Source organism: Scyliorhinus torazame, chromosome 10 (genome assembly GCF_047496885.1).
Source record: "Scyliorhinus torazame isolate Kashiwa2021f chromosome 10, sScyTor2.1, whole genome shotgun sequence".
Lineage (NCBI taxonomy): Eukaryota > Metazoa > Chordata > Chondrichthyes > Carcharhiniformes > Scyliorhinidae > Scyliorhinus > Scyliorhinus torazame.
The window spans coordinates 162,657,994-162,682,806 of NC_092716.1; the positions used below are offsets into that span (position 1 = coordinate 162,657,994).

General features: G+C 49.4%; 1 protein-coding gene and 1 non-coding gene across 2 annotated transcripts in view; both read right to left on the bottom strand.

Moving 5' to 3' along the window:
• LOC140431005 (potassium voltage-gated channel subfamily KQT member 1-like) overlaps positions 1 to 24,813 on the bottom strand; it is a 1,144,532-nt gene that overhangs the window by 56,025 nt on the left and 1,063,694 nt on the right. The window lies entirely within an intron of this gene.
• Positions 19,131 to 19,318, bottom strand: LOC140384986 (U2 spliceosomal RNA). The gene has a single exon (XR_011933257.1). It is a non-coding gene; the product is annotated as a U2 spliceosomal RNA (small nuclear RNA).

The window sequence follows — 24,813 nt, forward strand, 5'->3', positions numbered from 1 at the left end:
ATAATGGCCATGACAATTATCATTGAATAGCATAAAAACTCATCGGTTCACTCATGCTCTATATGAAAGAAAATCAGCTGTCTTTACCCAGTCTAGGCTACAAGTGGTTCCAGATCCATGTGGTTGACTGCCCTTTGAAATGGCCTAGTTAGGCATCTGGCTAGGCCATGAAATTATAAAGGAAAAACAGAGCCATAAAAGGAGATATGAGACAACTGGACAAAGGCTTGTTCTCATATAGCCTCCATACCAACTCATGCCCACCCAATCCCTCGATTATCTTAATACCCTCACGGTGGCGCAGTGGTTTGCACTGCTGCCACATGGCGCTGAGAACCCAGGTTCGATCCCAGCCCCAGGTCACTGTCTGTGTGGCGTTTGTACATTCTCCCGGTCTTTGTGTGGGTCTCACACCCACAACACAAAGATGTGCAGGCTAGGTGGATTGGCCACACTAAATTGCCCCTTAATTGGGTACTCTAAATTTATTTTAAAAATACCCTCCATGCCAATTCAGGCTAACTCGTCATCCTTCCATGCCCATTCACCAAATGTACATTATGTGCAGAACCACTGAGCCACAACCCATTGAAAGGCCCTGAATATAGCAATCTTCACTCAGGAGGGGCGGAAAAGAGTGCAGGATAGAATCAGTTCCATTGACCCTGGAAGCAAAGCTTTGGCGGCTATGGAGTAAGCTGAGGCAGGCTGGTTAGAAGGCCCGCGTTGATTGTCTTGTAGGCTGCTCGGTGCTCTCGCCCTCACTCCTCACACCCCTTCACTCCCCACCCACTCCCTATGCAACTTCCATCGAACACATGTTAAGTCATGCCCCCCGATCCACCCCATATATAGCGCCGAGACCAACTCATGCCACACCCAACCTCCCCCTTGTCCACATACCTTCCATGTCAATTCATGCCAACTCATGGTCCTTCCATGTCTTACTCACCCAATTAACATTATGCACAGAACCAGTGGGAAATTTGGTAACAATAGCATGTGTGGCTCTCAGCCATGTAAGCATAATAGATAGATTTTTAATCAGTAAGGGAATCAATGGTTATGGGGATAAGGAGGGAGAGTGGAGTTGAGAATCTTCAAATCACATCAATAATGATCTAATTGAATGGCGGAGCAGATGCGATGGGCTGAATGGCCTACTTCTGCTCCTTTTTCTTATGGTTGTAATGAGGTTACCTAGTTCTGCTGAAAGTGTTCTTTCACTCTTGCTCATTATACATGCTTAAATGATCATCTTAACAGGGATTCTGTTTTGACAACCGGAGAGAAGTGTTCGAAGCGATTTAGCGGCCCTGTAAAATCTACCACGGACCTGGGTGCAACTGATGAATGGCATAAGAGCTGCAAATTGGGTTCCTCGCCAGGCGTGGGCTGATCACGAGCCACCCGATTCGCTCCGTTCGCGTGATCGGGATCTCACCCTTGCTCACTTAACCAGCGCCCGAGACTCAACATTTGCGATCTGCGCGACCTTGCCAAAGAGCCGTTCTGTACTTGTTCACACAGACGTGGACCAGGCATAACGGCACCTCGGGGGGTCTCGCAGGCCATTTTGTGGTTGGGGCAGGGTGAGGGTAGTTCCCTGGCACCTGGGCATCTTGACATTGCCAGAGTTCCAGAGGCACTGCCTGGGCACTAGGTTGGCACTGCCAGGGGTCGGGCCCAGGGGCCTTGTCAATTAGAGGGGATGAGGGAGGTTGAGGCAGCCTTAAAGGGGAGGAAAGATGAGGGCTGACAATCAGAATGGGGTCCTGATTTGCGAACAGCTGTTCCTCCTGGCAAGATCACTTCACCAGCAGGAACTCACTCTAAGTGCGCCCTTAGCAGGATGAAACTCCCCAGGGCCATAAAAAGGCCATTGAAAAGCGAGGTGTTTCTTAGCGCTGCAGCCGCCAAGAAGCACCCCGCTAAACATGCCCAAAACTGGACTTTATCATTTGCTGAACCGTACCCGTTGACTTTGCTTGACTGACAGTGGTTATAATCACTTGTCCTTTACGTGGTCTCTTTTGTCAATGTTTTAAAGTTTATTTTCCCAAGATTAAGGGGTGTCAAACATTGAAAGTCTCTGTTTATTGATACTTTAACAGTTTTTCTGATTGATAGAGTTCAAGGAACAGCAGGTTTTTTTCAAAAGAAAACTTATGAATTGGTGGGCGGGGGGGGGGTGGGAGGTTCTAAATTGTTCTACACTTGCCACTGTTGCTATACGGCTCATTGGTTATACTGGTGAATGGAGGTGGCATAGAAAAGCCACGAGTTGGCATGGGGGGGAGGGATACAAGGGGTCAGTGGGATGGGTACTAAGTTAGAATGGAGTAGGAATGCAAAGCATGGAAGGGGCATGGGTAAGAGATGTTGAAATTACCTTTCTAAAGGATCCCGACTCCAGACTATGGTTCATGAATCCTCTGGGGTGCCAGGAAACATGGGTCATCCAGGAACTGGGCCAACTCCAAAAACCTTCAGGGATCTAGGAGGTGTCTACTTCCGCTATGGAATTAGCCTGATGGGCAAGCAGGGTGCGTTCTTGCTACCCGCACCCTCATCCTGCACCAGGAAAAATTGGGCATACTGTGAATCGGGCAGGGATTCCATAATCAGTTCCACCCACCGTTTTCAAATGGCTCTGGAGTCTTTATGACTCTGCATAAATCTGTGCCTTGAACTCACAAATAAACATGGATGAGTAATTCAGCAGCAGGCGAGGTAGGATTGGGGTCGGGCAATGTTATCGAGGTGAAAGTAAACGGTCTTGGTGATGGAACAGATGTGTAGTCAGGAGCACATCTCTACTTCAAACAGAATGCTCAGGTTGTGAACGATCAGGTTCAGCCTCAAGGAGTGGGATGAGTTGATGGCTAGGGAACAGGATTTCTGGAGCAGAATGAAGAAGGTGAGATGTATTTTCATTGATTCAGGTTGACCCTGACAACATGTAAAAATAATGGGTATGATTCACACCTGAAAGTTCCCCCTCATTTCTGGCACATCCCATATTTGCCAGCAAGGGGGGGAAATTGGTGGGGTGTGAATCACAAAGGCAGGGTCATTTGAAATTAATGCTGATTTCAAACTGATCAGATTTTGGCTGTTCACAGGGCCTTAACCTGTAGTGTAGTAGTGACAAAGTGATGGAGGATTTGCAAATAATCTTGAAGGACAGATAAGGTCTGTTTAATGGTCATGGTCTGAAGTTAAATCTCAGCCCTTTAAAGTTGAAAAAGAAACATGCAACATCTGTCAGAGTAAAGAAGATGAACACATGCAGCTGGAATGCACAGGCCATCTGGTATAGTTTAGAAAAAAGTCATTGCAGTTTCAATAGACTTCATTGTTGATATTCCCCAAGGGCTTTTACTACAACTGAAACCATTATGAACACTTGGCTAATTTGCAAAAACTCTAAAACGACTTACATCAGAAGGGAAGTTGAGTTCATATCTTGATTGGCAGTATAAGTGGTTATTAAAGGATTAGCTTTCTTCGATGTGCTTACTGAATAGAAATTTGTTTGTTTTTGTAACAAATTCATCACTTCAGGGGATTTAAAGGGCATGGTTTAATGGTCGATTCTTGCCGAATTGGGACAGGACGCAGCCAGTAAATCCTGTAAGAGGCCTTTTCCAGGATTCCCAATGGTTGTTATGCCCCATGAGAGCTAATGAGATCTCACGAGACATCATGATCTGGATCCCACCCACAATGGGCTCACTTAACTATGCCTATGCCTGATCTAACCAGTCCCCGGGATCCATCGGCCTTGCCCAGGAGACCCCAGCCAGGCGCCGTTTAACACGGGACTCCACAAACGGGGACCAGGCAGAATGGCACTTGAGAAGGGGGGTCCCCAGGAGATCAGAGATACCTGGTTGGTCTCTGGGCAGGTAGCACTACCAGACTGACAGGGGCACTGCCATGGTGCCAGTCTGGCAGTGCCAAGGTAGCATTTTGCCCATGATGGGGACCGGGCCCGAAGGTGCTCTGCCAGTATGAGGTGGGGGTCGAGGACCCTCCTAACAGGTGAGTTGGGGCATTGGGGGTCATGTTGGGGTTCGAGAGATCGGGGCACTCTTTAAGCATGACACCCCGATCTTTTCCTGCACTGACGAGCGGGTCAGGAAATGAGATGAAGTGCAGCCTCGGTGTTTCCCGCTGAGGCCTGAAGAAATAACAGAGTCCTGTTCGATAGAGGATCATTCCTGGCACTACTTGGGACTCTTTTTTTCCATTTAATCGTGCCGAAAATCTTTGAAAGGACATTTAATTGAGAGGTTTTTCTGTATCAAATGCATATGAATGAGAGCTCTCTTGGACTGTTAGAAGTTTATTTTTTTTTCATCTCCCTATCGCTCCTGAAGTCTGCCAATCGGGGATACTGGATTATTAGCTATGGACGTATAATGGGGTATAAACATCATTGACGTGGCATGGGGGTATGATGTGGCATGGGGGTTGGTGATGGCTAGAAGGTGACATGGGGAGTCGGTGGGGGGGTGACGGGGTGAGGAGTATGGGCTACAGAGCCTAACAGCCTGTGATAAAACTGGTCTAACAGCTCAGGGAACTGAGTGAGGCCTTCTAACTAGCCAGCCTGAGCATTCGCCCACCTTCACGGCCGCATCCGAAGTGCCTCCAGGGGCAGCACATCCGACACGATCATAGAACATAGAACATATAACCCCTCCTAAACTTTTTGGTCACTATGGGCAATTTATCATGGCCAATCCACCTAACCTGCACGTCTTTGGACTGTGGGAGGAAACCGGAGCACCCGGAGGAAACCCAAGCAGACACGGGGAGAACGTGCAGACTCTGCACAGTGACCTAGCGGGGAATCGAACCTGGGACCCTGGCGCTATGAAGCCTCAGTGCTAGCTACTTGTGCTACCGTGCTTCCCTGACCCCAAGTGAAAATTGAGAGTGCAGGCATTGAAATCAGGAGATTTCACAATTCAAGCTTCTTTTTGTGGGGTCTGAAAGATGCATTATGGGAATCCTAAATGACTGACAGTATGATTGAGCCTGATAATTACAGGGAAACATGGAGGGAGCATTCCTGTTCCTTTAGTGCCCAAAAAGGTTAGGTGGGGTTACTGAGTTACGGGGACAGAGTGAAGGTGTGGGCTTAAGCAGGGTGCTCTTTCCAAGGGCCGGTGCAAACTTGATGGGCCGAATGGCCTCCTTGTGCACTGTAAATTCTACGATTCTCAGTTTAATGGCAACAATCTGACCCAATGGCTTCAGTCTTCCCAACATTTGATTGGAGGAAATTTCTGTTCATACGGGGACTGGACAGTGAATGATGCCACATGACTAGTGTGAACTCTGTTTCTGTCTTGACAGGTGCTGGCAGCACTGCTGAGGATTTCCAGCATTTTCAGATTTGACTAATTTTTAAATATTTTAAAAAGCTAATTGATGCTTACAGCCCAAGCTTTACCCTCCTTCTGAAAGTAAGGGAGAGTTCAGAGTGGTGATATTGCCAGTCACACACTGGTCAACATAAAAAACTTGTGTAAGCTGACCAATAACGTTTGCACGATGTTACAGTCCCAAAATAACTGATAACGAAAACATGGGCCTGAATGTGATGTGTCAAAACAAATAATTGTACCAGAAGTGCAGTGGGGGGGGGGGGGGGGGGGGGTTGGATTGTGACATACGCTTACTGTAACTTCAGTGTATTCAATGCTCTTCAAGTGTTAGCCTTGGCTCAGTGATATCACTCTCGCTGCTGATTCATTTTCACTTTACTGAATTGAATATTCCAGAACTTACTGCGAATCCAGCCCAGGACATATTGGCATGTATGCAAAATATACTTTAAACGTGATGAAAGGGCACAATGATTTCTTGCTACCATTCGTTTTTTTCTCAATTTTAAGTTATACCATCTCATTTTTCTTGCTGGCAGCAGTTCTTTTCCTACCGTTATCCATCCCCGCCTGGACCTGCACAGTTTGATTGATTGGTCATTTCACATGCAATTTTGGAGACAAGCAAAATATGCAGATGCACTTTAGAGAGTCTCATGCTACTCTTCTCTGTCTGAGCTGTGCATTTAAACTGAATCCTGATGGGTGACAGTAGCGAAAGGGAGGTGGGATGGGTGACTGCTGAAAGAGAGGTGGGGTTCTTTTCCAACACCATTTGTGGACCAAGAGGAACAGGAATACACCCTCCAGTCCATCAAGGAACCTTCTGCCTCCATGCACCCTCAATGTTGTCCTGTAATTATCAGGCCCAATCATACCGTTAGTCATTCAGGATTCCCATAATGTATCTTTCAGACCCCACTAAAATAATGTTTTTTAAAAACTATTAGCACGAACTTCAAGGTGAAGTGTTGAAGGAAACACTTTGAAGGTCAGGTACGCTACCAACGAAGGAAAATTAAATCGTTTATCATGTCTATTCAGCAGAAAAGTATGAGCTAAATTAAGAACAGAAAATGCTGGAAATACTCAGCAGTCTATGGCAGCATCTATGGAGAGAGAAAGACAGTTAACATTTCAGATCGGTGGCCATTCGTCAGAATTGGAAAAGATTAGAGACGTGTTAGGTTGTGAGCAAGGGGCAGGTGCGACAAGGACAAAAGGAGTGTCTGTGACAGAGAGAAAGACAGGAGAGATTGAATAACAGGAGTTTGTCTTCCGGGGCAAAGTGAATAGAGCAAGGATAGAAACAAAGAAACAAAAGATGTGCCTGGTGCTTGCATACTGCAAGCAAAAAGTTAGAAAATAAAAGCATGCAAAGAAAAGGAAACAAAATGAGCACTGAGCTTATGGCCGGAGAATGTTGAACTCAATGTTGAGTTCTGAAATGAAAGATGAGGTGCTGTTCCCCGAGCTTACGTTGAGCTTCACTGGTATAGTACAGTAGGACCAAGGACAGAAATGTCAGCATGAGAGCAATCTGGAGAATTAAAAGCACAGTGGTCATGTTGTTTAACATTCCCCATGTCATGATATGCAGACATGCAGATAATGATATACAGACAGTCACAGACAGGCAGCTAATGAACACAGAGAACAGGACATGACCAATGAGCAGGCAGGACACTCAGGGTGGTATCTCACTATAAAAGGCACGAGGCACTCACACTCCGCTCTTTCCACTGATGAACATCTACAGAGTGAGTCAGGGTGTATGTACAGTATCACACCTCCAGCACATGGCTAAGAGCTAGTCTGGTTCAGTCAGACAGAGTAACCACACATAGGTTAGCAGAGAGTCGAACTCATAGAGAACTGTGCTAACTGTGCTACTGGTTCAATAAATCAGATTGAACTAACTTCAAGGTTTGGAGTATCTTTTGGTTAAAGCTGCATTCAATTGCAGCCTGTGTTATCCTAGAGTACATAACACATCATGCTACCAGGAGACTGCTTAATCTAGGTGGTTTACCTCAGTCCGTTCCGTGACGACCAGCGAATGTATCCCGGCACCATGGAGAAGATTCAGGCTCCTCACCAGCTCAGGACCTCCGGCAATCTCAGTGCCAACTGGCGGACATTCAAGCAAACGTATCTGCTGTACATCGAAGCTTCAGACCTCGTGGGTGCGTCTGATGCAAGGAAGATCGAGCTTCTCCCCTCAACAGCGGGTGATCAAGCCATCAAACGCTTCAACTCTTTTCACTTCACCGAAGGCCAGGACAAGACAAAGTTTAAGACCATCCTGGACAAGTTTGACAGTCACTGTGAAGTGGACACCAAGGAAATCTTCGAACGCTACATATTCAAACAGCGTCTACAAGGTAAAGATGAATCTTTCAACTCCTTCTTAACTAACCTCTGCCTGTTAGCGCTGTCCTGCAACGTTCGTGATATTTCTGACTCCATGATCAGAGACCAAATTGTTTTTGGAGTTCGCTCTGATCCTCTGAGAGAGCAGCTGCTGAAAATCAAGCATATGACCCTGCCAGTCGTGATTGAAACATGCACAGTGCATGAGCACGCCAGAAATCGCTATGCCCAGTACAAATCGGCTGAAAATGAGAAACTTGCCTCCCACGAGGCAGAGAGTGTGCATGCCATCTCCCAGATACAGCGCCTCAGCATTGATGAAAGCGGCCATTTTGCATGCTTTTCCCGGGGCCTCACGCATGCGCAATGCGAACGGGATAACGAAGCGGCCGACATCCGCACTGCGTGTGCGATGACGCGCGGAGCGTCAGGACCCCGCGTCATGACGTGCTCTAACTGCAGCAACGCCCACTTAAAGAAACACTGCCCTGCAAGAGGCAGGGGATGTTTAAATTGCGGGAAGCCTGGACACTATGCAGCCTTGTGCAGGCCTGCACCACCAGTCAGGGGGCAGCTCTCCCAATTCCGACGACGGCGCGTTCAGAGTGTGCAACAACGATTATAGGATTCTGATCCAACGGATCCAGAGGAAGAATGCCTGGACTCCGCCTACTGTGTGGGCATCATTACCAAATGTGAATATGCCACATCCAACTCCTCACAAAATCAATCCATCCTCGCTGTGGATTCTGCAGACGAATTGCGTGCGGTGATGCAGGTTAACCACTGCTCCATCCAGTTTAAGCTGGACACAGGTGCTTCTGCCAACCTCCTCTCACAGGCAGATGTCAAACGCATCAAGAAGCCCTCCAAGGTCCTTCCAGCAGCCTGCAGGCTCCTAGACTACAATGGAAATGCCATCACGGCACTGGGATCCTGCCATCTACTCGTCTCCAACCGGAGCACCCATGGTTACGTTTTGAAATTGTCAAGCCAGACAGGGCATCCCTACTTGGCGCACATGCCTGCAAGCAGCTGAAACTTGTGCAGCGGGTTTACACAACGACATCCTCCAATGTGGATCTTCAGGCCGGCATTGATGACATCCTCGCTCAGTATCCGGATGTGTTCGACGGGATGGGCACGTTGCAATATCGATACAAGATTCTGCTATGACCTGATGCCAGGCCTGTGGTCCACGCACCATGCCGGGTCACGGCACCACTGAGAGAGCGCCTGAAGGCACAGCTCAAGGATCTTCAGCAACAGGACATAATTTCCAAGGTTACCAAACCGACTGACTGGGTCTGCTCGATGGTATGTGTTAGAAAGCTGTCGGGAGACCTGTGCATCTGCATTGATCCCAAGGATCTCAATAAGAATATAATGCGTGAACACTTCCCCATCCCGAAGTGGGAGGAACTCACCGGTGAGGTGGCACACGCACGTTTTTTTCACCAAGTTAGATGAATCGCATGAATTTTGGCAAATCCAGCTGCATGAGTCCAGCAGAAGTCTCTGCACCTTAACACACCGTTTGGCAGATACTGTTATAATCGCATACCGTTTGGCATTGTCTCGGCATCGGAGACCTTCCATCGCATCATGGAGCAGATGATGGAGGGTATTGAAGGGGTTCGTGTGTACGTGGACAACATTATCATATGGTCCACGACCCCTGAAGAGCATGTTTCCCGTCTCCAGCAGGTATTCCGCTGTGTCCATTCCAATGGCCTGAAGCTGAACAGGTCCAAATATTGCTTTGGCATGTCGACACTCAAGTTCCTAGGTGACCAGATGTCTCAGCAGGGCGTGCGCCCGGACACAGACATGGTCAAGGCCATCGAAGCCATGAAGGTCCCTGATGACAAGAAGTTGTGCTTCCTGGGCATGATCAATTTTCTGGGCAAGTTCATCCCAAACCTGGCCTCACACACCACAGCCCAACGAAACCTGGTGAAAAAGTCCACTGCCTTTGAGTGGAAGGCAGCACATTAGGCAGAGTGGTTGGAGCTGAAAGCCAGGCTCACCACTGCTCCCGTCTTTGCATTTTTCGACCCAGACAGGGAGACGAAGATCTCGACAGATGCGAGCCAGGATGGCATCGGTGCGGTGCTGCTTCAGCGCGATGACACTTCATCCTGAGCACTGGGAGCCTACGCATCGAGGGCCATGACACCCACTGAACAAGGTATGCGCAAATAGAGAAGGAATGCCTGGGTCTTCTCACTGGCATGCTCAAGTTTCGCATGTCTACGGCCTGCCTTCATTCACTGTCGAGACGGATCATAGGCCTCTGGTCCACATTATCCACAAGGACCTGAACGACATGACGCCTCGGTTGCAGCGCATCCTCCTCAAACACAGAAGATACGACTTTGACTTAGTGTACACGCCTGGCAAGGAGCTCATCATCGCTGATGCGTTGTCCCGCTCCACCATATTGCCTAGTGAACCGCTGGAAATCATCCGGCAGATTGAATCACAGGTGCAGCTGTGTGCTAGCACCCTCCCGGCGTCTGACGAGAAGGTGGTTCGTATCCGCAAGGAGACAGCCAAAAAACCCCACTTGCAGCGTGTCACGCACCACCTCGCCAATGGCTGGCAGAAAGGGCAGTGCCCTCAATTTTACAATGTAAAGGATGACCTGACGGTGATTGATGGTATCCTCCTCAAGCTGGACCGGATTGTAATTCCACTCAGTCTCCAGAGCTTGGTGCTCCGCCAAATCCATGAGGGACAGCTGGGCATCGCAGAGCCAGGCAGGCTGTCTACTGGCCCGGTATTAGCCAGGACATCTCGAACATGGTCCTCAACTGTGCGACCTGTCAACACTTCCAGCCAACGCAGAGAAAGGAGACACTCCAGCAGCATGAAATCGAGACCTCCCCATGGTCCAAGATTGGCATCGACCTCTTTCGTGCGAATGGTCGTGACTACGTGTTGATTATTGACTATTTCTCTAATTACCATGAAGTCGTGAAGCTCTCAGACCTCACATCTCGGACCGTCATCAAGGCCTGTAAGGAGACGTTCTCCAGGCATGGTATCCCACTCACTGTCATGAGTGACAATGGCCCGTGCTTCAACAGCCTCGAGTGGTCTATGTTTGCCAAGTCATACCATTTCAAACATGTCACTTCCAGCCCACACTATCCGCAGCCCAATGGGAAGTTGAGAAAAGGGTGCACATTGTGAAACAGCTCATCTGCAAGGCCGTGGATTCTGCTTCTGACATCTACCTCGCGCTGCTTGCGTACAGGGAGACCCCAGTGTCCACTGGTATGTCGCCGGCTCAACTCCTGATGAACAGGGACCTGCGGATGACACTTCCAGCCGTACACTTTCCCAACCTGGATCACCTCCCGGTGCTGCAGAAGGTGCAGCAACTCCGAAACCAGCAAAAGCAGGGCTATGGTGCTCATGCCACCGATTTGCCCGTGTTATCCCCGTCAGACACTGTTCGGGTCAAGATACTGGATGGTGGCTGGTCTGCTCCAGCTGTCGTTGTTCGACAGGCTGCGCCCCGCTCGTATGTTGTACGTATGGCTGATGGTTCTGTTGTGTGACGAAACAGACGGGCACTGCGCAAAGTTGCCCGCAACCGCTTTCTTCTCCGTTTCCGTCCGTTGTTTTGCCACCTGATACCTCAAACTACGAGGCCACCAGTTAGGCTTCCATCCCGCCTGTCAAGGCGCCGTCGTCCCCACCATCGCCTCTCTGGAGGCCGACAAGTATCAGACGCAAGCCCCAGAGACTGGACTTATGAACATTTGTTTTGTTTGCTATGTTCTGTTTTCTCACTTTAGACAGCTGTCTTCACATATGCCACCGCTTGTAAATATGTTAATATATGCCACCACATGTAAGTACGTTCCCATGTGCCAACAAACATTAAAAAAAGATGTCATGATATGCAGACATGCAGATAATGATATACAGACAGGCACAGACAGGCAGCTAATGAGCACAGAGAACAGGACATGACCAATGAGCAGGCAGGACACTCAGGGATGGTATCTCACTATAAAAGGCATGAGGCACTCACACTCCTTCTCTTTCCACTGATGAACATCTACAGAGTGAGTCAGGGTGTATGTACAGTATCACACCTCCAGCACGTGGCTAAGAGCTAGTCTGGTTCAGTGAGACAGCGTAACCACACTTAGGTTAGCAGAGTCGAACTCATAGAGAACTGTGCTAACTGTGCTACTGGTTCAATAAATCAGATTGAACTAACTTTACGGTCTGGAGTATCTTTTGGTTAAAGCTGCATCCAGTTGCAGCCTGTGTTATCCCAGAGTACATAACACATCAGCCCGAAGGGTATCCATGAGAACCATCATTTCAGGTAAACAAAGGACTGGGTTTTACACTGAGTGGGTTTTACACTGAGAGTGGGTTCCCCACATCCCAGTGTAAATGTCAGGGGTTGGCCTGCCTCCACTTAACCCACTCGCGTTGCTATAATCTTTTGGGTGAAGGCCCTTCAATTTGTATGATGCCGAACTTCTGAACATCCTCAGGAGGATGTCCCACCTCATAGAGCAGCCAGCCAATCGAGACCACCCGCTCTCTGCATTGTCAATGCCAAGCAGTGGCCACTGCTGGTACTGCAGGCAGGCGAAGGAGGTGGCCGTGGGGGAGGAGGCGTGGGAGGTCTGTTGAACAGGGCAGTCGGATGGGATGAATGTGAGGAGGCAAATCTGGAGTCCAACCTCCAACTGAGACTGGAGGCCTGGGCTAGCAGCCCACAGAGTTAAAACTGTCGGGCTACATGTTGGGTGTCTGGTTGGGTAAGTGGGTGATTGGATTTCGGCGGCAGCGGTGCGCAGGGGCCTTCTTGGAGGAGCAGCCCATTGGATTTCGGCGGCAGCGGTGCGCAGGGGCCTTCTTGGAGGTGAGTAGTGAGTTTAAAAGCACTTACCTTTACAGGAGCAGCCCTTTGGATTTCGGCGGCAGCGGTGCGCAGGGGCCTTCTGGGAGGTGAGTAGTTAGTTTAAAAGCTCTTACCTTTACAGGAGCAGCCCATTGGATTTCGGCGGCAGCGGTGCGCAGGGGCCTTCTTGGAGGTGAGTAGTGAGTTTAAAAGCACTTACCTTTACAGGAGCAGCCCTTTGGATTTCGGCGGCAGCGGTGCGCAGGGGCCTTCTGGGAGGTGAGTAGTTAGTTTAAAAGCTCTTACCTTTACAGGAGCAGCCCATTGGATTTCGGCGGCAGCGGTGCGCAGGGGCCTTCTTGGAGGTGAGTAGTGAGTTTAAAAGCACTTACCTTTACAGGAGCAGCCCTTTGGATTTCGGCGGGAACCGGAAGTTCGACCTCTGGCAAGTCCCCCCCCCCCCCAATAAATTCTGGTGGAGAGGAAACCCGAGACACTACACGTGTAGTGTCTCCCACCCACCCTCCTCCTCTAACCTAATAATAAGACCCATTGGTGGAAGGTAAGTGCCATATTATATTATATATTATTAGCATTGTGCAGGCCAAGGATTGGAGGTGGAGGAGCAGTCTCTGTCAGCGAGAGAACCTGAGAACATCTCAGAAGGTAAGCAAGTGATTTTTACTTTTATACCTTTTTTCAAATTGTGTGTGTCGGGGGGGACAGAAAAGCTGTGACCTGAGTGGCTGGTTGGGATTCTAACCTAAATTTTTTTGACTATTTGGGAACTAATTAAACATAATAACTTAATTATAATTTAGAGGATATCTAAGCCAGAGATCGGAGGATATTATAGTTAGCTATCGCATTTCTATTAGAAATCTAGTGCTAGGAAACAGATAGTTGACAGTAACTTTGTAATTTAAAAAAAAAAAAGTATTTATAAAAAAAAGACAAATTTTAATTTTAATTAATTGACGCAATGTCAGTTAGAGGGGTGCTGTGCTCTGACTGTGAGATGTGGCAGGTCCGGGAGGCTTCCAGCGTCCTGGATGGCTTCATCTGCAGAAAGTGCACCCAACTGCAGCTCCTCACAGACCGCATGGTTCGGTTGGAGCAGCAATTGGATGCACTTAGGAGCATGCAGGTGGCGGAAAGCGTCATAGATCGCAGTTATGTAAGTGTGGTCACACCCAAGGTGCAGGCAGAGAAATGGGTGACCACCAGAAAGGGCAGGCAGTCAGTGCAGGAATCCCCTGTGGTTGTCCCCCTCTCGAACAGGTATACCCCTTTGGATACTGTCGGGGGGGATAGCCTATCAGGGGAAAACAGCAGCAGCCAGAGCAGTGGCACCACGGCTGGCTCTGATGTTCAGAAGGGAGGGTCAAAGCGCAGAAGAGTAATAGTTATAGGGGACTCTATAGTCAGGGGAACAGATAGGCGCTTCTGTGGACGTGAAAGAGACTCCAGGATGGTATGTTGCCTCCCTGGTGCCAGGGTCCAGGATGTCTCCGAACGGGTAGAGGGAATCCTGAAGGGGGAGGGCAAACAGGTAGAGGTCGTTGTACATATTGGTACTAACGACATAGGCAGGAAGAGGCATGAGGTCCTGCAGCAGGAGTTCAGGGAGCTAGGCAGAAAGTTAAAAGACAGGACCTCGAGGGTTGTAATCTCGGGATTACTCCCTGTGCCACGTGCCAGTGAGGCTAGAAATAGGAAGATAGAGCAGACAAACACGTGGCTAAACAGCTGGTGTAGGAGGGAGGGTTTCGGTTATCTGGACCACTGGGAGCTCTTCCGGGGCAGGTGTGACCTGTATAAGATGGACGGGTTGCATCTAAACCGGAGAGGCATAAATATCCTGGCCGCGAGATTTGCTAGTGTCACACGGGAGGGTTTAAACTAGTATGGCAGGGGGGTGGGCACGGGAGCAATAGGTCAGAAGGTGAGAGCGTTGAGGGAGAACTAGGGAATATGGACAGTGTGGCTCTGAGGCAGAGCAGACGGGGAGAAGTTGCTGAACACAGCGGGTCTGGTGGCCTGAAGTGCATATGTTTTAATGCAAGGAGCATTACGGGTAAGGCAGATGAACTTAGAGCTTGGATTAGTACTTGGAACTATGATGTTGTTGCCATTACAGAGACCTGGTTGAGGGAAGGGCAGGATTGGCAGCTAAACGTTCCAGGATTTAGATGTTTCAGGCGGGATAGAGGGGGATGTAAAAGGGGAGGCGGAGTTGCGCTACTTGTTCAGGAGAGTATCACAGCTATACAGCGAGAGGACACCTCAGAGGGCAGCGAGGCTATATGGGTAGAGATCAGGAATAAGAAGGGTGCAGTCACAATGTTGGGGGTATACTACAGGCCTCCCAACAGCCAGCGGGAGATAGAGGAGCAGATAGGTAGACAGATTTTGGAAAAGAGTAAAAACAACAGGGTTGTGGTGATGGGAGACTTCAACTTCCCCAATATTGACTGGGACTCACTTAGTGCCAGGGGCTTAGACGGGGCAGAGTTTGTAAGGAGCATCCAGGAGGGCTTCTTAAAACAATATGTAAACAGTCCAACTAGGGAAGGGGCGGTACTGGACCTGGTATTGGGGAATGAGCCCGGCCAGGTGGTAGATGTTTCAGTAGGGGAGCATTTCGGTAACAGTGACCACAATTCAGTAAGTTTTAAAGTACTGGTGGACAAGGATAAGAGTGGTCCGAGGATGAATGTGCTAAATTGGGGGAAGGCTAATTATAACAATATTAGGCGGGACCTGAAGAACATAGATTGGGGGCGGATGTTTGAGGGCAAATCAACATCTGACATGTGGGAGGCTTTCAAGTGTCAGTTGAAAGGAATACAGGACAGGCATGTTCCTGTGAGGAAGAAAGATAAATACGGCAATTTTCGGGAACCTTGGATGACGAATGATATTGTAGGCCTCGTCAAAAAGAAAAAGGAGGCATTTGTCAGGGCTAAAAGGCTGGGAACAGACGAAGCCTGTGTGGCATATAAGGAAAGTAGGAAGGAACTTAAGCAAGGAGTCAGGAGGGCTAGAAGGGGTCATGAAAAGTCATTGGCAAATAGGGTTAAGGAAAATCCCAAGGCTTTTTACACTTACATAAAAAGCAAGAGGGTAGCCAGGGAAAGGGTTGGCCCACTGAAGGATAGGCAAGGGAATCTATGTGTGGAGCCAGAGGAAATGGGCGAGGTACTAAATGAATACTTTGCATCAGTATTCACCAAAGAGAAGGAATTGGTAGATGTTGAGTCTGGAGAAGGGGGTGTAGATAGCCTGGGTCACATTGTGATCCAAAAAGACGAGGTGTTGGGTGTCTTAAAAAATATTAAGGTAGATAAGTCCCCAGGGCCGGATGGGATCTACCCCAGAATACTGAAGGAGGCTGGAGAGGAAATTGCTGAGGCCTTGACAGAAATCTTTGGATCCTCGCTGTCTTCAGGGGATGTCCCGGAGGACTGGAGAATAGCCAATGTTGTTCCTCTGTTTAAGAAGGGTGGCAGGGATAATCCCGGGAACTACAGGCCGGTGAGCCTTACTTCAGTGGTAGGGAAATTACTGGAGAGAATTCTTCGAGACAGGATCTACTCCCATTTGGAAGCAAATGGACGTATTAGTGAGAGGCAGCACGGTTTTGTGAAGGGGAGGTCGTGTCTCACTAACTTGATCGAGTTTTTCGAGGAGGTCACTAAGATGATTGATGCAGGTAGGGCAGTAGATGTTGTCTATATGGACTTCAGTAAGGCCTTTGACAAGGTCCCTCATGGTAGACTAGTACAAAAGGTGAAGTCACACGGGATCAGGGGTGAACTGGCAAGGTGGATACAGAACTGGCTAGGCCATAGAAGGCAGAGGGTAGCAATGGAGGGATGCTTTTCTAATTGGAGGGCTGTGACCAGTGGTGTTCCACAGGGATCAGTGCTGGGACCTTTGCTCTTTGTAGTATATATAAATGATTTGGAGGAAAATGTAACTGGTCTGATTAGTAAGTTTGCAGACGACACAAAGGTTGGTGGAATTGCGGATAGCGATGAGGACTGTCTGAGGATACAGCAGGATTTAGATTGTCTGGAGACTTGGGCGGAGAGATGGCAGATGGAGTTTAACCTGGACAAATGTGAGGTAATGCATTTTGGAAGGGCTAATGCAGGTAGGGAATATACAGTGAATGGTAGAACCCTCAGGAGTATTGAAAGTCAAAGAGATCTAGGAGTACAGGTCCACAGATCACTGAAAGGGGCTACACAGGTGGAGAAGGTAGTCAAGAAGGCATACGGCATGCTTGCCTTCATTGGCCGGGGCATTGAGTATAAGAATTGGCAAGTCATGTTGCAGCTGTATAGAACCTTAGTTCGGCCACACTTGGAGTATAGTGTTCAATTCTGGTCGCCACACTACCAGAAGGATGTGGAGGCTTTAGAGAGGGTGCAGAAGAGATTTACCAGAATGTTGCCTGGTATGGAGGGCATAAGCTATGAGGAGCGATTGAATAAACTCGGTTTGTTCTCACTGGAACGAAGGAGGTTGAGGGGCGACCTGATAGAGGTATACAAAATTATGAGGGGCATAGACAGAGTGGATAGTCAGAGGCTTTTCCCCAGGGTAGAGGGGTCAATTACTAGGGGGCATAGGTTTAAGGTGAGAGGGGCAAAGTTTAGAGTAGATGTACGAGGCAAGTTTTTTACGCAGAGGGTAGTGGGTGCCTGGAACTCACTACCGGAGGAGGTAGTGGAGGCAGGGACGATAGGGACATTTAAGGGGCATCTTGACAAATATATGAATAGGATGGGAATAGAAGGATACGGACCCAGGAAGTGTAGAAGATTGTAGTTTAGTCGGGCAGTATGGTCGGCACGGGCTTGGAGGGCCGAAGGGCCTGTTCCTGTGCTGTACATTTCTTTGTTCTTTGTTGTTCTTTGTAGGCCTCTCCCGACACCCATTTTATCAGAGCTTCAATTTCCTACTTTCGGGCCTCATTTGGGCCACAGGTGGGTGACCCAACTGACCCCTTCTCCACTGCTCATAGAACAATGGGTTGTGGGCGGACTGACAGTGGGCATATCACTGAAGGCACGGCACCCTAGTTTACAGGTCCACCCGCAACCCCCCCCCCCCCCCCCCCCCCCCCCGCCCACACCCGTCACCCCACCACAGGTGGCTGTAAAATTCAGTCCAAAGTTTTTTTTAAGTCATTAATGTTTCAGCATGTGATCCAAGACTGGTAGTGGCAGCATGGATCGTCCCAGGGAGTACTCCATATGCTGCCAGACTCCTCAAAGGATTTTCTCACCCAACAGAGACTTCCGTCTATGTTCAGCATATAGGCACAGATTCCCCCTTGCAGCTGTTAACATTTAGATATTTAGTGATTTTCAACAAGACTGTCTGTCCTCTTAAAACACTCAAATCAAACCTACGTAACAGCAAATTCTATTTATAATTGGGACTTTGACATTGCAAAATATTCCAAGCTGCTTCATGGGATTGTTATTAAACAAAACTTGACACCAAGCTACACAAGGACAGATTCGGACTTTTAACTTAAAAGATTGTTCAAACAGTAAAGTTTTAAAGATCATCTTATGGGGGAGAGAGACTGAGGCAGCGAGGATAAGAGAGAAATCTCCACAGATGAAGGCCTGGTTACCAACTGTGGACTGATGGCAATCAGAGATGCAGAAAAGACCCAGAGCTGGGTGGCACGGTGGCACAGTGATTAGCACTGCTGCCTCACAGCACCAGGGATCCAGGTTCGATTCCGACCTTGGTTGACTGTGTGGAGTTTGCACATTCTCCATGTGTTTGCGTAGGTATATTCTGGGTGCTCTGATGTCCTACCAAAGTATAAAGATGTGCAGATTAGGTGGATTTGTCATGCTCAAATTGCCTCTTAGTGTCCACAAGTGGGGTTACGGGTAGGTTGGTGTTTTGGGCCTAGGTTAGAGTGCTCTTTCAGTGGGTTGGTGCAGACCCGATGGGCCAAATGGCCTCCTTCTGCACTGTAGGGATTCAATGATTCAATGAACTGGGGAGCGGGGCAGCATGGTAGCATTGTGGATAGCGCAATTGCTTCACAGCTCCAGGGTCCCAGGTTCGATTCCAGCTTGGGTCACTGTCTGTGCGGAGTCTGCACATCCTCCCCGTGTGTGCGTGGGTTTCCTCCGGGTGCTCCGGTTTCCTCCCACAGTCCAAAGATGTGCAGGTTAGGTGGATTGGCCATGATAAATTGCCCTCAGTGTCCAAAATTGCCCTTAGTGTTGGGTGGGGTTACTGGGTTATGGGGATTGGGTGGAGGTGTTGACCTTGGGTAGGGTGCTCTTTCCAAGAGCTGGTGCAGACTCGATGGGCCGAATGGCCTCCTTCTGCACTGTAAATTCTATGAACTGGTTTGTACCTGGACGATCTCTACCTTGAGGGCCTGCCATTGCTCATTTACTGTTTTCCTGATTAATCTTTTTTTTTTTAATTACTTTTTCTGAGTTACCAAGCCAGGGCTCAGAGTGTGGGTCAGGGGCGAACCCCTAATCCAGCTCCTCGCCTGCTCCAAAAAACTAATTCAAATTGAATCCAATTCCTAGTCCCCACAAGAGAGACATACCAGATCTGAGCCAAAAGGCTACTAGACTTGATCTTAGCCAAAAGGCCGAGAAGCGATCTGATTAATCATTCTATCCAATACTAGATCCCTTCTTAAATCATTTAAATTGGCTGCCTCCTAATTGGGTATTTTGTCTTTGATTTTTCTTCAGCTTTTTCGGTAACAACTTTAAACGCAATTATATTATTTTCACACATTCATTCTCCCACTGCAACATACACACTTGCCACACAACGTACACTGTCATTCCCCAGAACTAAATCCAGCACTGCTTCATCCTCATTAAGCCCAAAATATTGGCCAGGAATTTTAGGGGCCGCCATCCATACAGTCGATGTGGAACACATCCCCGTCGACATTGCCTGTCCCGCAGCAATTTCACGCTCCGATTAGCATCAATGGACCGGAGGTGAAACGTCCGCCGCTCATTCGGGAGGAAGTCACGCCTTAGAGTGCTGCCAGCCAATCAATTTTTCTGGCAGCTCTTGAGTCCCTGCACTTCCAGAAGCTGTAATGGATAGGCTAGGACTACGTTCAGTCTTCAGACACGAACGTCCAGGATTCCAGGGGATATTGGGGGTTTCAGGGTGGGGATATAAGGGGAGGCCTGGACAGTGGGGGATAGGGGTGTCAGCGGAGGAGGGCCATGGGGAAGGGGGAGGAAGGGAGATCCTGTGGTTACCGGATCTTGATGGAAGGGTGCCAGATGTTAAAAGAGGGCTCCTGTTGGAGGTAACCCCTTCCCTCCCCACCCAAGGTCTGGATTTATTTTTGGGCTTCCCCCATAGCTGGAACTCTCCCACCAACATAAAAATTGAGCCTATGTGGGAAACGGCCCTTAGCTGGTCAATAATTGGCCACTTAAGGACCTCAACTACAAGTGAATTTTACACTCACCACCTGATGTGTTAGGCAGGCTGGTTCGATGTGGACTACACTCGATGCAGGGAAGTTAGAAACAGACGTATAACACAGGAGAAGATCCAACACTGTTTTATTCAACCAGATGCACTGCTGTACATATTCAACTGTGGGTCGACACTGTACTGACCTGACTAGTGACCTAGTAGTAGCCTGACTAGACTTACTAGCTACCGCATGGTGTTTGTGCTTGCTAGCTCGTGGACTCTGACTCTCTCAGTAGCTGGATCCCGAGAGAGCGGGAAACCTAGTGCCTTCTGGCTTTATAGTGGTAGTGCCCTGCCTGGTGATTGGCTGTGCTGTGTTGTATGCTTACTGGTCATCCTATGTGTCAATCACTGCCTGTCTGCATCTCATTATATACATGAGTGGATATTATGACATCTCCCCCCTTGTTTTTTTGAGTTAAATAAATACTGAGGCGTGTACATATATATATATATATATGCCTGACTATATACAAACGGTGATTGAACAAACGTATATACATGGGAAGGTGTCAATAGTACAGGTACATGGCAAACTAAAGGGGCAAAGGGGCTGTTTAGCACAGGGCTAAGTCGCTGGCTTTGAAAGCAGACCAGGCCAGCAGCACGGTTCAATTCCTGTAATAGCCTCCCCGAACAGGCGCCGGAATGTGGCGACAAGGGGCTTTTCACAATAACTTCATTGAAGTCTACTTGTGACAATAAGCGATTTTCAACTAAGCAATATTTACAAGAGTTAAGTCGATGGATTCAGTGACAGAAATTTACAAAAGTTAAGTCTACAGCTTCAGTCTTTGTGGCGGGCGATGAATTCTTGTCGATCGCCGCAGAGGTGGTTCAGGAGCCGCCTGCACGTGGAGAGGTGGGATCACTGCCTTTGCGGTGGTTGCATGGGCCGGCAGGATCGCTGGCAGATCAGTGGCCTCATGGCAGGGTACGTCCGGAGGAAGCATGACAGCTGGCAGAGCACTGCGGTCAGGTGGTGGGCGTGGTACTCTTCGCAATGCCCATCTGTTGCGCCGTTGCAGGGAGCCATCAGCCATGCGAACAATGAAAGACCTCGGGGCAACTTGTTTGACAACAGCAGCTGTGGCTGACCAACCACCCTCAGGCAACTGGACGCGAACATGATCTGCTCAGGTAAATCCGTGGCATGAGCATCATATGTGGCCTTCTGTTGGGCCCGGGACTGCTACACTTTTTGTAGTACCGTGAGGTGGTCAAGGTCTGGAACATGGATGGCTGGAACTGTGGTCCTCAGAGTGCGATTCATGAGCATCTGCGCTGGAGACAACCCAGTGGACAGTGGGGTTGCCCTGTCTGCCAGCATTGCCAGGTTGAAGTCGGAGCCTGAGTCTGCAGCTTTGCACAGCAACTATTTGACAATATGGACCCCTTTCTCGGCCTTCCCGTTTGATTGCGGGTAGTGGGGACTCGAGGTAACGTGATGGAAGTTGTAGGACTTTGCAAAATCAGACCATTCTTGGCTGTAAAAGCATGGACCATTGTCGCTCATTACCGTGAGCGGTATCCCATGCCTGGCGAACGTTTCTTTGCAGGCTTCGATGACCGCCTTCGATGTGAGGTCGGACAGTTTCACCACTTCTGGGTAACTGGAGAAATAGTCGACCAGGAGTACGTAGTCACGCCCCTTGGCGTGAAAAAGATCTACACCTACTTTGGACCACGGAGAGGTCACGATCTCGTGCTGTTGCAGTGTTTCCTTGGGTTGAGCCGGCTGAAACTTCTGACAGGTGGGGCAGTTGAGGACCGTGTTGGCAATGTCCTGGTGAATGCCCGGCCAGTAAATCGCCTCCCGAGCTCTGCGTCGGCATTTCTCAACTCCAAGGTGACCCTCATGGAGTTGACCCAGCACCATAGCCCGCATGCTCTGAGGAATAACAACCCTGTCGAGTTTCAGAAGGATTGCCTTCACAACCGTCAACTCGTCTTTAACATCAAAGAATTGGGAACCTTGTCCCTTCTGCCAGCCATGGGTAAGCTGCTGCATCACACGTGGTGGCACACAATTGCACTTTGTGGCAGATGAAGTCACCTTGTTCACACAGTGTGGTGATGGACCGGGATAGGGCATCTGCAATGATCAGCTCTTTGTGTGGCGTGTAGACAAGTTCGAAGTCATAGCGGTGGAGTCGAAGAAGAATTTGCTGTAACCGAGGTGTCATGTCATCTAAATCCTTCTGGATTATGTGGAGTAGAGGCCTGTGGTCCGTTTCCACCGTGAATTTCAGCAGGCCGTAAACGTAGTCATGAAACTTGACTATTCCTGTCAGGAGACCCAGACACTCCTTTTCGATCTGGGCACACCGTTGCTCAGTGGGCATCATGGCCCTCGAGGCATATGCCACTGGAGCCCAGGACGAGGAGTCATCTCGCTGGAGGAGCACCGCCCCAATGCTGTCCTGGCTTACATCAGTTGATGTCTTGGTTTCCTTGGTTGGGTCGAAGAACGCTAGAACTGGGGCTGTGGTAAGCTTCGCTTCAGTTCACGCCATTCCGCTTCATGTGTGGGCAGCCACTGGAATTCCGTTGACTTCTTGACGTGATGTCGGAGGGCCGTGGTGTGGGATGCCATATTGGGAATGAATTTCCCGAGAAAGTTGACCATTCCGAGGAAGCGGAGGACCGCCTTCTTCTCCTCCGGGGTCTTCATGGCGATGATCGCCAAGACCTTGTCAGCGTCTGGCCGCACACCCTGCCGCGAGATGTGGTCACCTAGAAACTTTATATCAGATTGACCAAATGAGCACTTGGCCCTGTTGAGCTGGAGACCATGTTCATGAATTCGCTGGAAGACCTGCTTGAGGCGAGCGATGTGTTCCTGGGATGTTGTGGAACAGGTGATCACGTCGTCCACGTATACTAATACCCCCTCGATGCCCTCCATCATCTGCTCTATGATGCAATGAAACACTTCGGAGGCAGATATGATACCGAAAGGCATGCGGTTGTAACTGTAGCGGCAGAACGGGGTGTTGAATGTGCACAGCTTGCGACTGGACGCGTCCAGCTGTATTTGCCAAAAAACCCAGGAGGCGTCCAGCTGAGTAAAGAATTAACCATCTCACTGGTTAACTCTTCACGCTTCGGGATCGGGTAGTGCTCCCGCATGATGTTGCGGTTTAGATCCTTGGGATCAATGCAAATGTGGTGCTCCCCTGATGACTTCTTTACGCAGACTATGGAGCTGACCCAGTCTGTTGGCTCCGTGACCTTCGAGATGATGCTCTGGTCTTGGAGGTCCTGTAGTTGCTTTTTCAGCGGATCCTTGAGGGGTGCCGGCACCCGTCGTGGTGCATGGATTACAGGGGTGGCGTTCGGCTTGAGCAGTATTTTGTATTGGTACAGGAGGGTGCCCATTCCATCGAATACACTGTGGTACTGCGTGATAATGTCGTCTATGTCGGCTTGCAAATTTTTCTCGGGCGAGGCCGTCGCCGGTGACGGTGAGATGGTGTTGAGTCGCTGAACCAGGTTCAGGAGCTTGCAGGCGCGAGCATCGAGCAGGGACGCCCTGTCAGGCCTGATGATTTCAAATCGTAACGTTGCCTTGATCGCCTTGTTGGATACCCCTAGTTGACACGAGCCACTGGCAGCTATGGCATTGCCATGTAGTCAAGGAGCTGGCAGGCCGGTGGAAGAATGCTTGGTCGGGCCCGGATGGTGTCGAGGTCGGATTGTGAGATGAGGTTCGCAGACGTGCCGGTGTCCAGTTTAACTCGGATGTTAACTGTGAGGACAGCACACCACTCATCGTCGGGATCCACACTGAGGATCGAGAGGCGTTGCGCAGGTGTGGTGGAGGCCAGCTCATGTGTGGTCATGATGCCCACCCGATATGGAGACTTGAGGCAGTCAGCATCAGGGTCCGGTGGGCTGTCGGGATCAGAATCTGGCATGCCTTGTTGTGTTGAGCGGATACTTCTGCGCCGCAGCTGGAATCGCTGGCTGCTGAGCGGTAGAGCGGATCTGCAGAGGGCTGCGTAGTGGCCAAGCTTGCCACACTGGAGACATCGACATCCTCTTGCCGGACATTGCCATTTTAAGTGGGCAGAGCCGCAATTCAGACACATCATGATGCTGACGTCAGTGCAATCTGTGCACCATCGTGCTTGCGCAGTGCGGTCGACCGACATGCGCACCCGCGCAGTCGGGTTTTCGGTCTCGTCGTCCAATTGGTCGTGGCGCGCATGCGCAGGGATTCGAGAAAAGTGTGCAAAATGGCCACTCCCCTCGATGCTCAGGCCCTGCATTTGTGCAATGGCCTGTACCCTTTCTGCCTCGTGGGAGGCCAGCTTTGCAGTTTCTGCCACCCTGATGTGGTAGTAACGATTCTTGGCATGCTCATGGACAATGCACGTCTCGATAGCGACAGAGAGGGTCAACTGTTTGATTTTAAGGAGCTGCTGCCGCAGGGAGTCGGAGTGGACCCCGAAAACGATCTGATCCTGGATAATGGAATCAGCCGTCGAGTCATAATTACATGACTGCGCGAGGATGCGGAGATGGGTCAAAAAGGACTGAAAAGGTTCATCCTTACCCTGAAGCCTCTGCTGGAAGATGTACCGTTCAAAGCTCATTCACCTCAATGTCGCAGTGGCTGTCGAAGTTCAGCAGGACTGT